Raw genomic sequence first — 15,121 nt, forward strand, 5'->3', positions numbered from 1 at the left:
AGTACTGAAGTTGTTGGTTTATTCATATCTTTTTCAAGTGGTTGGTTTGCGCATTAAAGTGGTTGGTTTATCCTAATGTTTTAGAACTGGTAGGTTTACGTAATGCAGTGGTTGGTTTCTGGTACTCACATGACTGGTTTAATGCAATCTTAAATTCGGTTTAACACAAGAGAATCGTTAGGTTTATCAAACACAGTGGGTAGGTTTATTGACATTAAATGACTGGTTTACCATATTCATCTGGTTGGTTTATCACACTGAATGTCACTAGCTCATCCTACCCCAGCTGGCTGGTTTATCCAAGTGGATGGTTTATGATAATCAGTTGGTTGGTTTATTACCACTTAAGTGATAGATTTAACTTATGTGGATGAGTCGTTCATCTCGAGATGATGAGTGAAGGTACTCAAGTCATGTTTACTCATCCTACGATAAATTTTTGAGGGAGATCTTTGGGAGGGATGAATGACCCCGTTGCCCCTATGTTTTGAAGGGGGAGGGTCGACCGTAAGGTCTTCTTCCTCCAACGCTATCACCTCCAACACCACCACCACCATCATCTCCAACGCCACCACGACTCTGGAGCCTCGGACAGCGCCACCGTCCCTTGCTACCTACAATACTTCCTTCTCTCCTCCAACACCACTCCTTCCCTCCTCCAACGCCTCTCCCGCCCGCCCTCCAACATCACGCAGGTGTGCTGGACAAAGACTGACCTTGGCAAAGAAAACGGGAAGAGTGAATGTGCAATGTGTGTGTGTGTGTGTGTGTGTGTGTGTGTGTGTGTATGGTGGGGGGGGGGGGCTGGTGCTGCAGGGGGAGTGTGGCCCCTGGTACTGTGGGGGAATGTGGCCCTGGTACTGCAGGGGGAGTGTGGCCCCTGGTACTGTGGGGGAATGTGGCCCCTGGTACTGTGGGGGAATGTGGCCCTGGTGCTGTAAGGAGAAGGGAGTGTGGCCCTGGTACTGCAGGGGGAGTGTGGCCCTGGTACTGCAGGGGGAGTGTGGCCCCTGGTACTGTGGGGGAATGTGGCCCTGGTGCTGTAGGGAGAAGGGAGTGTGGCCCTGATTCTACAGGAGAGTGTGTGGCCCTGATTCTACCGGAGAGTGTGTGGCCCTAGTTCTGTAAGGGGATGGGAGTGTGGCCCTGGAAATGGATGCGGGTGAGTGGCCCGTGGTGTTGGATAAAGGTGTGTGGCCCTGATGTTATAGGGGCATGTTGGTGTCTGGTCCAGATGCTGCAGGCGGGGGTGTGGCTCTGGTGCAGCATGGGGCGTGGAGGCCTGTGGCTCTGGTGCAGCATAGGGCGTGGAGGCCTGTCGCTCTGGTGCAGCATGGGGCGTGGATGCCTGTCGCTCTGGTGCAGCATGGGGCGTGGAGGCCTGTCGCTCTGGTGCAGCATGGGGCGTGGAGGCCTGTCGCTCTGGTGCAGCATGGGGCGTGGAGACCTGTCGCTCTGGTGCAGCATGGGGCCTGGAGGCCTGTCGCTCTGGTGCAGCATGGGGCGTGGAGGCCTGTCGCTCTGGTGCAGCATGGGGCGTGGAGACCTGTCGCTCTGGTGCAGCATGGGGCGTGGATGCCTGTCGCTCTGGTGCAGCATGGGGCGTGGAGGCCTGTCGCTCTGGTGCAGCATGGGGCGTGGAGACCTGTCGCTCTGGTGCAGCATGGGGCGTGGATGCCTGTCGCTCTGGTGCAGCATGGGGCGTGGAGGCCTGTCGCTCTGGTGCAGCATGGGGCGTGGAGACCTGTCGCTCTGGTGCAGCATGGGGCGTGGATGCCTGTCGCTCTGGTGCAGCATGGGGCGTGGAGGCCTGTCGCTCTGGTGCAGCATGGGGCGTGGAGGCCTGTTGCTCTGGTGCAGCATGGGGCGTGGATGCCTGTCGCTCTGGTGCAGCATGGGGCGTGGAGGCCTGTCGCTCTGGTGCAGCATGGGGCGTGGAGGTCAGTTGCTCTGGTGCAGCATGGGGCGTGGAGGCCTGTCGCTCTGGTGCAGCATGGGGCGTGGAGGCCTGTTGCTCTGGTGCAGCATGGGGCGTGGAGGCCTGTCGCTCTGGTGCAGCATGGGGCGTGGAGGCCTGTTGCTCTGGTGCAGCATGGGGCGTGGAGGTCAGTTGCTCTGGTGCAGCATGGGGCGTGGAGGCCTTTGGCTCTTTTTGCTTTTAAACTTCTTAGTGGAATCATTTTCTTGTACTATTAACTCCAACAATATACGTATATGTATTTCTTCTTCAACTCTTTTTTTCCCCCACGTTTGTTCTAAGTACATTTCACTATCAAATTTTCTGAAATTTGTCTCTCTAATATCGTTTGCGAAAACGTTGCGCCATTTTCTCTATAGAGAGATTTTGAGATTGTCAGTGTTTCCACTTTTACAATCACTGACCCATTGCTGTTGGCGAGAGAGGTTGGGGGGAGGGTAAATTGGCCCCAAGCAAAGGTTCAGAATGTGAAATCAGAATTCATTCGGCACTTGTGTCAACGATTTCTTCTGTAACTGTACAATTTTTTTTTTTTCCTATGCCTTTGTGGACAGATTGTTATATTCTGTGTTTATGTCAACGATTATATATATATATATATATATATATATATATATATATATATATATATATATATATATATATATATATATATATATATATATATATATATGTATAGTGCGCGTTCATATGCACTTTAATCGCATATATATATATATATATATATATATATATATATATATATATATCACATAACACTCTCATGACAGTAGGATTCGAACCAGTACCATTTGTGTGGGAACTGGAGAGACGTTAACAACAAGGCTATGGTACCTATAACCCATTAGGCTCCGCAGCGTAGTTATTATGGTCCCCCCCGAACTCCCACACAAATGGTAGAGGTTCGAACCCTGTTGTCATGAGGGCAATATATACGTTCAAAAAGTGAAATTCACAAGTCTCCCACAGGGGGAGAGGGCGCCTGACCACTCACACTACCTGCCTTAGGGGAGTGGTGTCACCCACCGCTCACCCTCCCTCGTACCAAAAATACACACACACACACACACACACAAGCCCCCGGGGGACCACAACCGTCGCTGGTTTATTGAGGTAGTTTGACTCACACGTAGTAGAGACGCCTGCCAGGTGTGGTCAGTACGGGCGCGAGTCGCTCTGCCTTCACTCCCTCCCTCCTTCCCTCGCTCCTCGCTCCTCCGTCCTCCCTCCTCGCTCCTCCGTCCTTCCTCCCTCGCTCCTCCGTCCTTCCTCCCTCGCGACCTCACAATTGGCTTATGAATGAGTGCCAGGCTTGCGATGTGTGCTGGTTGTGCAAGGGTTATCGCACTCGTGTGTGTGTGTGTGTGTGTGTCGGTGATACAGAAAACTGTCGCTGTCGGAGGTTTCTCAGTTTTTGCTTATTTTTTATTCATATATATCGCTGACGTGTATATATATATATATATATATATATATATATTTTTAGATGTATTCAGTTTTTTCTTTACCCACGTTGTCATGAACATATTCAGCCTATATATATATATATATATATATATATATATATATATATATATATATATATATATATATATATATATATATATATATTGCCTTGCACTGCATTTCTTAACCCTTAATTAGCCAGTGTGAAAATTATTTTCCTTTTACGTCAGTAAGTACTATTTCACGTTCTTATAGCAGTAGTTATCCCTGGGGATAGGGGAGAAAGAATACTTCCCACGTATTCCCTTCGTGTCGTAGAAGGCGACTAAAAGGGAAGGGAGCGGGTGGCTGGAAATCCTCCCCTCTCGTTTTTTTTTAATTTTCCAAAAGAAGGAACAGAGAAGGGGGCCAGGTGAGGATTTTCCCTCTAAGGCCCAGTCCTCTGTTCTTAACGCTACCTCGCAAATGCGGGAAATGGCTAATTGTATGAAAAAAAAAAAAAAATAGCAGTAGTTATCAACCCTCAGTTAACAGTACAACCACTTGACCGTTAATTGAGGGTTGATAACTACTGCTTCAAGGCTGCGCTCCAGTCAGGAGCAGGGAAGTCATGAACTCGTTTACAGTGAGAAGTTCCTTAAGGAAACTTATGCTCCTTCTCTCACACCTCCTTAACCACTTGCAAACGGAGTACGGTAACACACACACACCGGCAGTAGTGTGCAAATATTTAATGACAACATTGGCGAATGTATTGATGGTCGTCTGCCAAGGGAAACAAGGTTAAGAATCAAGCTAAATATAAAAAAGAAAATGTCATTTTAGAACACCCAAATCATGTCTCATAACCAAGTCATGAATTTCCAAACACACCCTCTCCTCTCGCACTCTAAGGGAAGAATGTAAGAAAAAAATTATAATGTTACGTGGATAATAAAAGGAAATCCATAAAGCCTGTTGCAAATATGTCTCTGGAATGAATGGAGTCCATTAGCCTCGCCATGATACCACAGTGTCTCAATATGACTTAAGCCAGCTGTGACTAACGTTCTGAAACTCCCATTTTCTGTGCTGTAAATCGTCATTAAAGGCATTTGATTTTTACATACATGTTGAGATTAATATTTGCAGTTTTTCTACATTTTTTTTTTTATAATTGTGAGAATTCGTAAGAATTTCTAGTCTGTATGTGGATAGTGTCTCTTTGATCTGCCCATATTCAAATGAATTAGGTTATGATTATATTCAACATTAATTTTCAAAGTGTTTAGTATGATTTCATAACTTTTCTTGCAGTTGAATTCTAGTTTGAGCTTTTCGTGAAGATGATTAGTATCACTACGCTTGTACCACTTCTTCTGTCCGTGTATTTAGGAAGTGATAATACAGGAAGGGTCGGTTGACAGAGCCTTTACCAAACTCCTCTTTATCGCCTATTACAAACAGAAAATGCATAATGTTTTCTTTCGCCGTTATATACATGTTTTGGACACACATGTTTACCAAATGGCGTCCTAACTTCGTCTCTTCGATGTATATCAACTGACTGTTATATTTCTCTCGTGTGTCTCCCCTGATGATGTGATTATTACACGAAAGTGCACTTGGGAACTTTTCGTGTTTCATTTTCCTCGAGGACTCATAGGAATATCTTCATCACGCGCAAAATTGTGATCCTTTCCAATATATATATATATATATATATATATATATATATATATATATATATATATATATATATATATATATATATATATATATATATATATATATATTGCTTAACGGTTAGAATATACTTTCAAAAGTCATGTTCTTCTTGACACACAAACTGCCTTAGGCAAGCCACACCCAGGAACACTCCTCGCCACTACACTGTGTTGTGTCGACTTCTCATACCAGCTCAAGACAAGTGTTATGGACCATGCCTTCACGAAACACATATTCCTATGTGGTTGATGTCAAACTTTTCGCTTTCTCTCATGTTTTTTTTTTCTATCACTTCTTGATTAGGGTCGATATCTTAATTCCTCTCTATATTATTATTTTTCTTAATCGCAGGTTCCTTGTTTTTCGAACATATAAGAAAAAACTTATTAAAAACTGGATTTGAAAAATGACTCGGTAGGAAAGCAATATACTTTTTCCTATACTGTTTTTCTTGATATCTATTGGCCAGAGATACGCTACCACTATCACGAGTTCCAGGTTTTAGATTTCCACACTTTAACCAAGTAATAATTGGCAGATAAATCTCTAACGAGAGCCTAGCTGTCGGCAGTTGAAAGGCCATGATTAAGAAGACCGTTTTCTACGCCAATCGTTCGAAGTTATTGTATTACCTGGAACGAACTTTCTTTTTTTTGTGTAGGTCAGAGGGTGTAACTTATTGTTATATTTAGGGAACAAATTACTAACAGCAACATCTTGACAGTGTTTGATGGCAGTGCGTTATTGTATCGCTTGCCTCAGTTCACTTACATTCCTAGAGAAGGTCAGGTTTTAAACGCCGATTTCATTTCTATTTCCTACAGACAGTGAGGGAGGGGAGTCGTTCGAGCGGTGACTTTAGAATTACGCGGCCTCTTGGAATATATCATTTATGTCTTAATCTATGATTTTCATTCGTTTTATATGATATGCCATCATACCCTGGGGTTGCACCACTATGGTCATGGGTCGTATAGTCGTGCTGATGTGGTCGTACTGCAGTGCTCATGGGGTCGTACCATCAGGCTCATAGGATCGTACCACAGTGTTCATGGGTCGTACCACAGTGCTCATGGGGTCGTGCCGCAGTGCTCATGGGCTCGTACCGTCAGGCCCATAGGGTCGTACCGTCAGGCTCATGGGGTCGTACCACAGTGCTCACGGGGTCCTACCGTCGGGCTCACGGGGTCGTACGGCACTGTTCATGGGGTCGTACCGCAGTGCTCATGGAGTCGTACCGTCGTACTTATGGATCGTACCGTTGCGTTCGTGTATTGTACTGTCGTGTTTACAGATCGTACCATCGTGCTCCAGGATCGTACCGTCGTGTTCATAGATCGTACCATCGTGCTCCAGGATCGTACATTCGTGTTCATAGATCGTACCATCGTGCTCCAGGATCGTACCGTCGTGTTTATACATCGTACCTTCGTGCTCCAGGATCGTACCGCCGTGTTGTTGGGTCGTATCGTCGTGCGTGCTCGTACCTGTACCGTCGCGCTGCTGTGGTCAAAATCTCCATACACTTTAAATATCACATTGAAAAAAATATATATATATCTATCGTATTTAACACAGGATCAACGATGATTCTCATTGACTGGAGCAAAATTACATTGAGTTTGCAATAGCAAATGGCCCCAGATCAGCTAGCTCTTCCAGTCAAATATAATTAGAAAAATCGGTGAAATTTGCTGTTTATCACACTCGATAAAGTGATATCCCTCCCCCCACACACACATTGTCCGTGATAGATTACACTGGATCCTTACGCTAGACGTCTCTGACTACCTATTACAGTAAAATGTCTCGTAGTTCACCATAATGGTTGCCAGGGAAGTTGAACGTGAGATTCTGATGTCATTTGTGACAGACTATGGGGGGAGAGGGGAGGGGAGATCGCTATAAGTAGCGGGGTTAAAAAAAGAATATGGCATGTCATTGATAGAGCCGATTTTGGGGTCAACATAACTGAGGAATCCTACAAATACAGTGTTCTGCAGTTCACAGTAAAGGTAATCGGGGAGGTCTACTGGTGGAATCCAATGTAATTTCTCACAGACAATGTTTGGGAGCATTTCCGTATGTCCCTTGTTAAGTAAGACCAGCCATTACAACTTACTGATGTATTTTATTTATTTTCTTTCTTTTTTTTCTATGAAGTTGACTTTGTTGCGTCATGTTTAACATTAGTAATTTAACATTAAGATTATGGTAGATGTACTAAATTGTTGGTGGGGCGTGTGATTTGTTCGACCATGATTTTCAAATTGCGTGAGAGTTTGAATTTCGTGCTATTGGGTCGTACCGTCTTGCTCATGGTGTCGAACCGTCCTGTTCATGGGGTCGTACCGTCTTGCTCATGGGGTCGTACCGTCCTGTTCATGGGGTCGCCCCGTCCTGTTCATAGGGTCGCACCGTCCTGTTCATGGGGTCGTACCGTCTTGTTCATGGGGTCGTACAGTCTTGCTCATGGGGTCGTACCGTCCTGTTCATGGGGTCGTCCCGTCCTTTTCATGGGGTCGTACCGTTTTGTTCATGGGTCCTATTCATGGGGTCGCACTGTCATAATCATGGATCGTACCATCTTGTTCATGGATCGCACCGTCATGATCATGGATCGTACCGTCTTGTTCATGGATCGTACCGTTATGATCATGGATCGTACCATCTTGTTCATGGATCGTACCGTCACGATCATGGATCGTACCGTCTTGTTCATGGATCGTACCGTTATGATCATGGATCGTACCATCTTGTTCATGGATCGTACCGTCTTGTTCATGGATCGTACCGTTATGATCATGGATCGTACCATCTTGTTCATGGATCGTACCGTCATGATCATGGATCGTACCGTCATGATCATGGATCGTACCGTCTTGTTCATGGATCGTACCGTCCTGATCATGGATCGTACCATCTTGTTCATGGATCGTACCATCTTGTTCATGGATCGTACCGTCTTGTTCATGGATTGTACCGTCATGATCATGGATCGTACCATCTTGTTCATGGATCGTACCGTCATGATCATGGATCGTACCGTCATGATCATGGATCGTACCGTCACGGTTCCAGATTTTCTTTTTTTTTTTTTTAGATTTCAAAAAGTCACACTTAAAGACTTTTAAATCTTTCATTTAATCTTTGTTTCTCTCACTTCCTACACGTTTTACAATAATAAATCTCTGGATTATTTTTTTTACATGTTTTCACATTCACCTTACACTGTTCTTACGCATAACTTATTTTTGATATCCACGTCTTTTCTTTTTCTTTTCTTTTCTTATGATTACTTTACTTTCATTATGATTGCATTGTTCACAGTAATAGCAATCTACTACAGTAATTGTATATTCCATCGCCATATGAACATAACCTCCAGATATATATATATATATATATATATATATATATATATATATATATATATATATATATATATATATATATATGTGTGTGTGTGTGTGTGTGTGTGTGTGTGTGTGTGTGTGTGTGTGAGAAGTTTCTTTATTTTTCTATAGTTACCCATTTGATTTGCTCATTTTTGTTTTCGTTCTCATCCTTTGCCTCGCGCCAAGTTTGCTACAAGAAAAAGTTCTATATATTCATTCGTGAACTTTTCGGTGATTGAAGACAACTAACATAGGCCACATGCGTAGAGTGTATGTGGTCTTATAATTATCTTTAACACATGAAGTAAGTGTTAGAAGATTTTTTTGGTTGGTGGACGTAAACTTACGTTGACGTCCAACCAGCTATCTATTGTTCAACATGGTCTCCCTGTTCCTTTTTTCTGTTTCCATTGTTCTTTCGCTTGGGATGCAATATACTACTTCCCTTCTAAGTTTGACCCCATGGAAAACTAACGGCAACACCTGTGCATCAGTAATTCTATACATAAAGGGAGTTTCAAGAGTTATCTTGAACACCTGAAGAAAGCGTTCAAGATTTTTTTTCGATTGTTCTCCATAAAGTGGCGTAGGCGGTAAGACCCTTGGCAGTGTCTTACTCTCCTTCACTTATTGTCGAATTCAATTCCTTCTTCCAGTCGTGCAGAGTGGCATCCTCTCCTCCTTGTCTTAGATCAAAGTCTGTTCCCAATCACCAGCCACGGTGTAGGTGTTAGGTAATAGGCTTCATACAGAATTTTTAAATCATTATATATATATATATATATATATATATATATATATATATATATATATATATATATATATATTTATTTTGCTTTGTCGCTGTCTCCCGCGTTTGCGAGGTATATATATGTATATATATATGTATATACATATACCATCAACTTCAAATTGTCATATATATATGTATGTATATATATATATATATATATATATATATATATATATATATATATATATATATATATATATATATATATATATACCATCAACTTCAAATTGTCATATATTAGTGTTTATGTGGACGTTTCATGGGAGACTGAACGTATTCTCTACTTTCTTCGAGCTGATTATTTCTCTCTCTTTTTTTCTCCTGTTTTCTCTCCCATCCATACCTAAGATACAACTTCTTTTTCTGAAGACCCGACTGATTAATAACGCAGGAGGAACATCACACAGCCCTCAGGAAAGGCAATCACTCGATTGGTTCTCAAGGTTTTCGCTAACTCTTAGATAGCGAGGTCAGATTCCCCGTAGGCTAGGTCACTGCCGGGATGACTTAGTGCTGTGGGGTCGCCGCCACTGTCGTCGAGGGAAAAGCAGTGATGCGGTGGAGTATGACCTCGAAGCGGTGGAGTATAACCTCGAAGCCGTGGAGTATGACCTCGAAGTCTTGCCGCAGCGTCGAGTGCGGGCCGCCGCATGTGGCGTCGTGGCACGCCACAGGCGGTGACCAGATCATGTCTCACCTCAGGATTCGTTTTCCTTCGTCGTGGGTTCGAATCTAGGATTTCATGGCGTCATGGTTGATGAGACTGCATAGTGTTGAGGTCGTGTTGTGTGTGTGTGTGTGTGTGTGTGTGTGTGTGTGTGTGTGTAACGACGTAGCTGCTACTGGAGGGAAACACCTGGTGGGGGAGTACCTTCCGGCGTGAGCTCCTACTGCTAGAGGGGACACGAACGTATTCCTTTGGAATGTCGACGTAGCGAAAGAATTCACCAGTACCCCACACGGACATGGGGATTCCTTGTGCAGTCATACCGTCTCCACACCTCTGGGGACTCTACACCACCTGGGGACTCTACACCTGGGGACTCCACACTGCCTGGGCACACCACGCCTGGGGACCCCACCTCTGGGGTTTCCACACCTGGGACAATATCAGATGCAACCCATGGAAGGCGAGGACTAGCAGAGGGTGAGTAGGTCACACTTGGGTAACTGAATACGAGTCATGCAGCCCACGGCAGGCAGTCTGGGAACGTATGTATGTGTGTGTGTGTGTGTGTGTGTGTGTGGGAAGGAGGTGGAGTATGATCACCTCCCGCATTCGGAACTTACGTTGTTATTACTGTCCTCCAGCAGATAAACCTCGTCATAGACCATCGGGTCTTCTGGTATCTGTCCTTCCCATTTACTGTCCTCCAACAGATAACCTCGTCATAGACCATTAGGTCTTCTGTCATCTGTCCTTCTATGTACTGTCCCCCGTCAGATAACCTCGTCATAGACCATTAGGTCTTTTGGCATCTATCCTTCCCATTCACTGTCCTCCAGCAGAGTACCTCGTCATAGACCATCAGGTCTTCTGTCATCTGTCCTTCCCATGCAATGTCCTCCAGCAGATAACCTCCTCATAGTCCATCAGGTCTTCTGGTGTCTGTCCTTCCCATGTACTGTCCTCCAGCAGATAACCTCCTCATAGACCATCAGGTCTTCTGGTATCTGTCCTTCCCATGCACTGTCCTCCAGCAGATGACCTCGTCTTAGACCATCAGGTCTTCTGGTATCTGTCCTTCCCATGCACTGTCCTCCAGCAGATAACCTCGTCATAGACCATCAGGTCTTCTGTCATCTGTCCTTCCCATGCACTGTCCTCCAGCAGATAACCTCGTCATAGACCATCAGGTCTTCTGTCATCTGTCCTTCCCATGCACTGTCCTCCAGCAGATAACCATAGACCATCAGGTCTTCTGTCATCTGTCCTTCCTATGTATTGTCCTCCAGCAGATGACCTCGTCTTAGACCATCAGATGTTCAGGAATCTGTCCTTCCCTCCCATATATTCCCATGTATAAACACCAGCTTCATCACCACACCCTCCTTCCACCACCACCACCACATCCGCTTATAACCGCCGCTCTGACCACATACACCCACAACTGTTACCACCACTGATAGTGTGGGTGGCCAATTATACCCCTTACTTCTCGCATGGTACACCTAGTTCAAGGGCACCACGTCAAAGATTGCCACGTCTAAAAAGAAAAAAGTAAATGTAAAACGAATTATATCAATTTTCACAAAGTAATGAACTGCTGTTTGGAAATTATTTAACAGCAAGTCAAGAGAATCATTCATTCCCAAACGTCCTTTTTTTTTGTTCCTTCACAAAATGAATAACACGGAAAGCCACAAGACCATATCAATGTCAAGTGAGTGGTCGCCACAGATTTCTGTACAATAATACTAATACCTCTCGCTCGCCGAGATCACCACTGGCTTAAGAGAGTATAAGTATTGGTTTGTCCTCGAACGCTGTCAGAAGGACACCATCACGTGTGTGTGTGTGTGTGTGTGTGATTACTATTTGTGTGCTACAGCGAGAGAGTTTTACATTCTTACTACCCCGTCTCTTAACCTTGTATTCAAGTGCTATGTCTTTAGTACTGTGTATACACGCACGCAACACACGCACACAACACACACACACACACACCTCTTGCGACAATAGCACCAACCTAAAATTATTGTAACATTTCATCAGACTGCTTCATATAAGATAAAAAAAAAAAAAAACATTCCTTCTAGAAAAATATCACACTTTCCAAAATGTATATAAAATAAATATGAAGCTGGATTTATAAATATTTACAATTTACACCAAAGACATCATTCCTAACTGGACTTATTTTCGTTAATCTGAATCAACGTTGTATTCGATAGTGATGTAAACAATAGCATCTATAACTGCAAATGGTTTGTTGACGTTGGTAAAAACCACGAGCCAAGGTTGCGCTCCAGCTGCTGTGGGCAAATTGCTGGGTCTTGGAAAATAATTGCTCCCGGTCGATTTCGTTTCATTCTAACCATGGTGGAGATCCGTATATCATGCTACTTTTGATTTTCCCGATGATTCGTAGCCTATTTACTGCCGTCTAATTTTTGTCTGTCTAGAAACAACAATCTGTGGATGATGGTTGAAAGGCGATGGGAATATTGTAGAGATCCTTTGCATTCGACTAGGCTACTATGTCCTGAAGTAGGCTAATGTTTCTAAAACTATAATATTCGTAGAATCATCAGAAGTTTTATCAAGAAATTATAGGTGGCTCAATCTCAATACTGGTAAAATAAAAAGAAGTCAGTGTTCGACTCACTAACTTCCATTACGTTAGATGCAAAGGATTGATATATTAATGATCACTTGCACAGTTGTGATGTCATCCTAAACTTGAAGGACGTCAGAATTTTGTCCATGTTTTGTTCCCCTTATTATAATGGTCTGTTGGCAACATGGAACCTTTAGCCTTCACGAAGTTGTGTTGTAACTATAGGTTCATAACCTTCTTGTATGGAAGTTATGAGATATCACGTAAACATCCACTATCCGTTTCTATGTTTGGCCGGAAGATATTCAAAGTCTTATAAATTTAGTTAAGGCATTATCTGCTTTTCTTAGTTACGCGTAATTTTAGCTGTTTTTTTTTTCTCCGTTTGTTGCCGAGAGACAAAATGCATGAAATCAGTTAATCGAGATAAAATATATAGTATGTAATATTCTTGTGAGTCCACGGGGAAATGAAACACGATAAGTTCCCAAGTTCACTTTCGTGTATATCAACTGACTGTCATATTTCTTCCTCGTATCTCCCCTGATGATGTGATGATTACACGAAAGTGCACTTGGGAACTTATCGTGTTTCATTTCCCCCGTGAACTCATAGGAATATACTTGATCACGCGCACATTTGTGATCCTTTCCTGCGTGTCGTAGAAGGCGACTAAAAGGGAAGGGAGCGGGGGGCTGGAAATCCTCCCCTCTAGCTTTTTTTTTTTTTTAATTTACCAAGAGAAGGAACAGAGAAGGGGACCAGGTGAGGATATTCCCTCAAAGGCCCAGTCCTCTGTTCCTAACGCTACCTCGCTAACGCGGGAAATGGCGAATAGTATGGAGAAAAAAAAAGATATATATATATATATATATATATATATATATATATATATATATATATATATATATATATATATATATATATATTCATTTATTTATTTATTTATTTATTTATTTTTGAAGTATAAGTAAATTATCCTCTGTAGGTTGGTCGGTTTATAAGAGGAAATAAATGATATCGTCACACCGCTGCTCAGTTACTATTGAGGAGAAATGCACCGTCCTAAATATCATTAAGGTTGATCTCTGCACAGATTTGGTAAAGCTCGCATCGCCGGGTCATTGCACGGGCCTTCGTCACGCTAACGTCATATACTCTCATAGATTCCATCTGACTGTTAGATTCGCCAACTATCTGTCACGCGAGATCCTTTGTTACGCTGAGGGCCCACTCTAACCACAGGTTATTATGTTGTTAGCACTGTTAGACCCGCCTAGTTTATGCCTCAGATGGTCACCTGTTCCAAAGACGAATTGTTGTGACTCTCAACTATAAAATGGTGCATTCCTTGTTCATATGAGATTCACATGGCCTGACACCACTTCGTGTTTTTGCCTTTCAATGTCGCTTCCACAATTTGCTGTTTCTCGGTAACAAGGAAGGTCAAATATCTATAGAAATTTAGACTAAAGACGCAATATTTACGTCTCAAATTTCGGAAATCTATCCAGACATGAATTTAAGATATATTTCGTAAAGATGTTTAAGATCTGCGTTGATAAGCTATACCGTAAATAGAACATAGAAAAAGGGAAAAGGATCAAGATTTTGTGAATTAATGGGTACCATGTTTTACAAAATTGGTGATCTCTTTATTCTAATTCTAGTATATACAAGGTTACTGCATAGTGTTTCTTCAGCTAATATGAACTAAGCGGTGACAAGTGACTTTACAAATGCTACACTTAAACAGTCAGCATATCTGGTAACACTGCGGGAAACCAGGTTGGTTATAAACCTAACCACACCGTGTGTCGTGACGAACCAAAAATGTTTCTATACTGTGTGCTCGACCAGCCTCTGCACTTGGCTTCACTTTACTACAGGCGCTGCGTCACTTTACTTTAAAAAAGAGCAACAGAAAACGCGACTTAATAACATAAATCACACCGTCCACTAGTGATGGACAGAGTTTTGAAGCTGGCAGCATAATTGACCGGACCTCGAAAACATCCAGCGTAACCTTGTCATACTTTACCACCCACTGGTCACACCCATAAGCCTTCGCCCACCGCCCACAATAGCAGGCGTGCCCCGGGAAGTAAAGCCGCGTTGAAGAGTCCAAGAAGAAAAAAAAAAGACGGCCATGAATATTATTTACAATATGAGTCTTATGAGTGAGCCTTTTTTATACATATTGGTGCGTGGAGCGGAGGTTTAGCGGAGCAGAACGTGCCTCCGCCTGGCGTAGATGAGTGTTAGCGAAGATAATCGTTAATTAGGGTGTAGGAAATGGGTATTTTAAGTTACGGTATGGCGACAGCAAGGCGACGTAGGAACGTTCAAATACAAAGATGGAGTACATAATGATGTACAGAGGCCACAGTAGAGCGTAAGTAGATAAGGTGTATTGGTTAAAGATGTATTAGAAAAGGCTGCTAGTAATGGAGTGTAAGAGAGTGTAGTAAATGGGGTGTAGTTAGAGGGACTATAGAAGATTGGGTACACAGTTATT

Source organism: Panulirus ornatus, chromosome 20 (genome assembly GCF_036320965.1).
Source record: "Panulirus ornatus isolate Po-2019 chromosome 20, ASM3632096v1, whole genome shotgun sequence".
NCBI classification, from domain to species: Eukaryota; Metazoa; Arthropoda; class Malacostraca; order Decapoda; family Palinuridae; genus Panulirus; species Panulirus ornatus.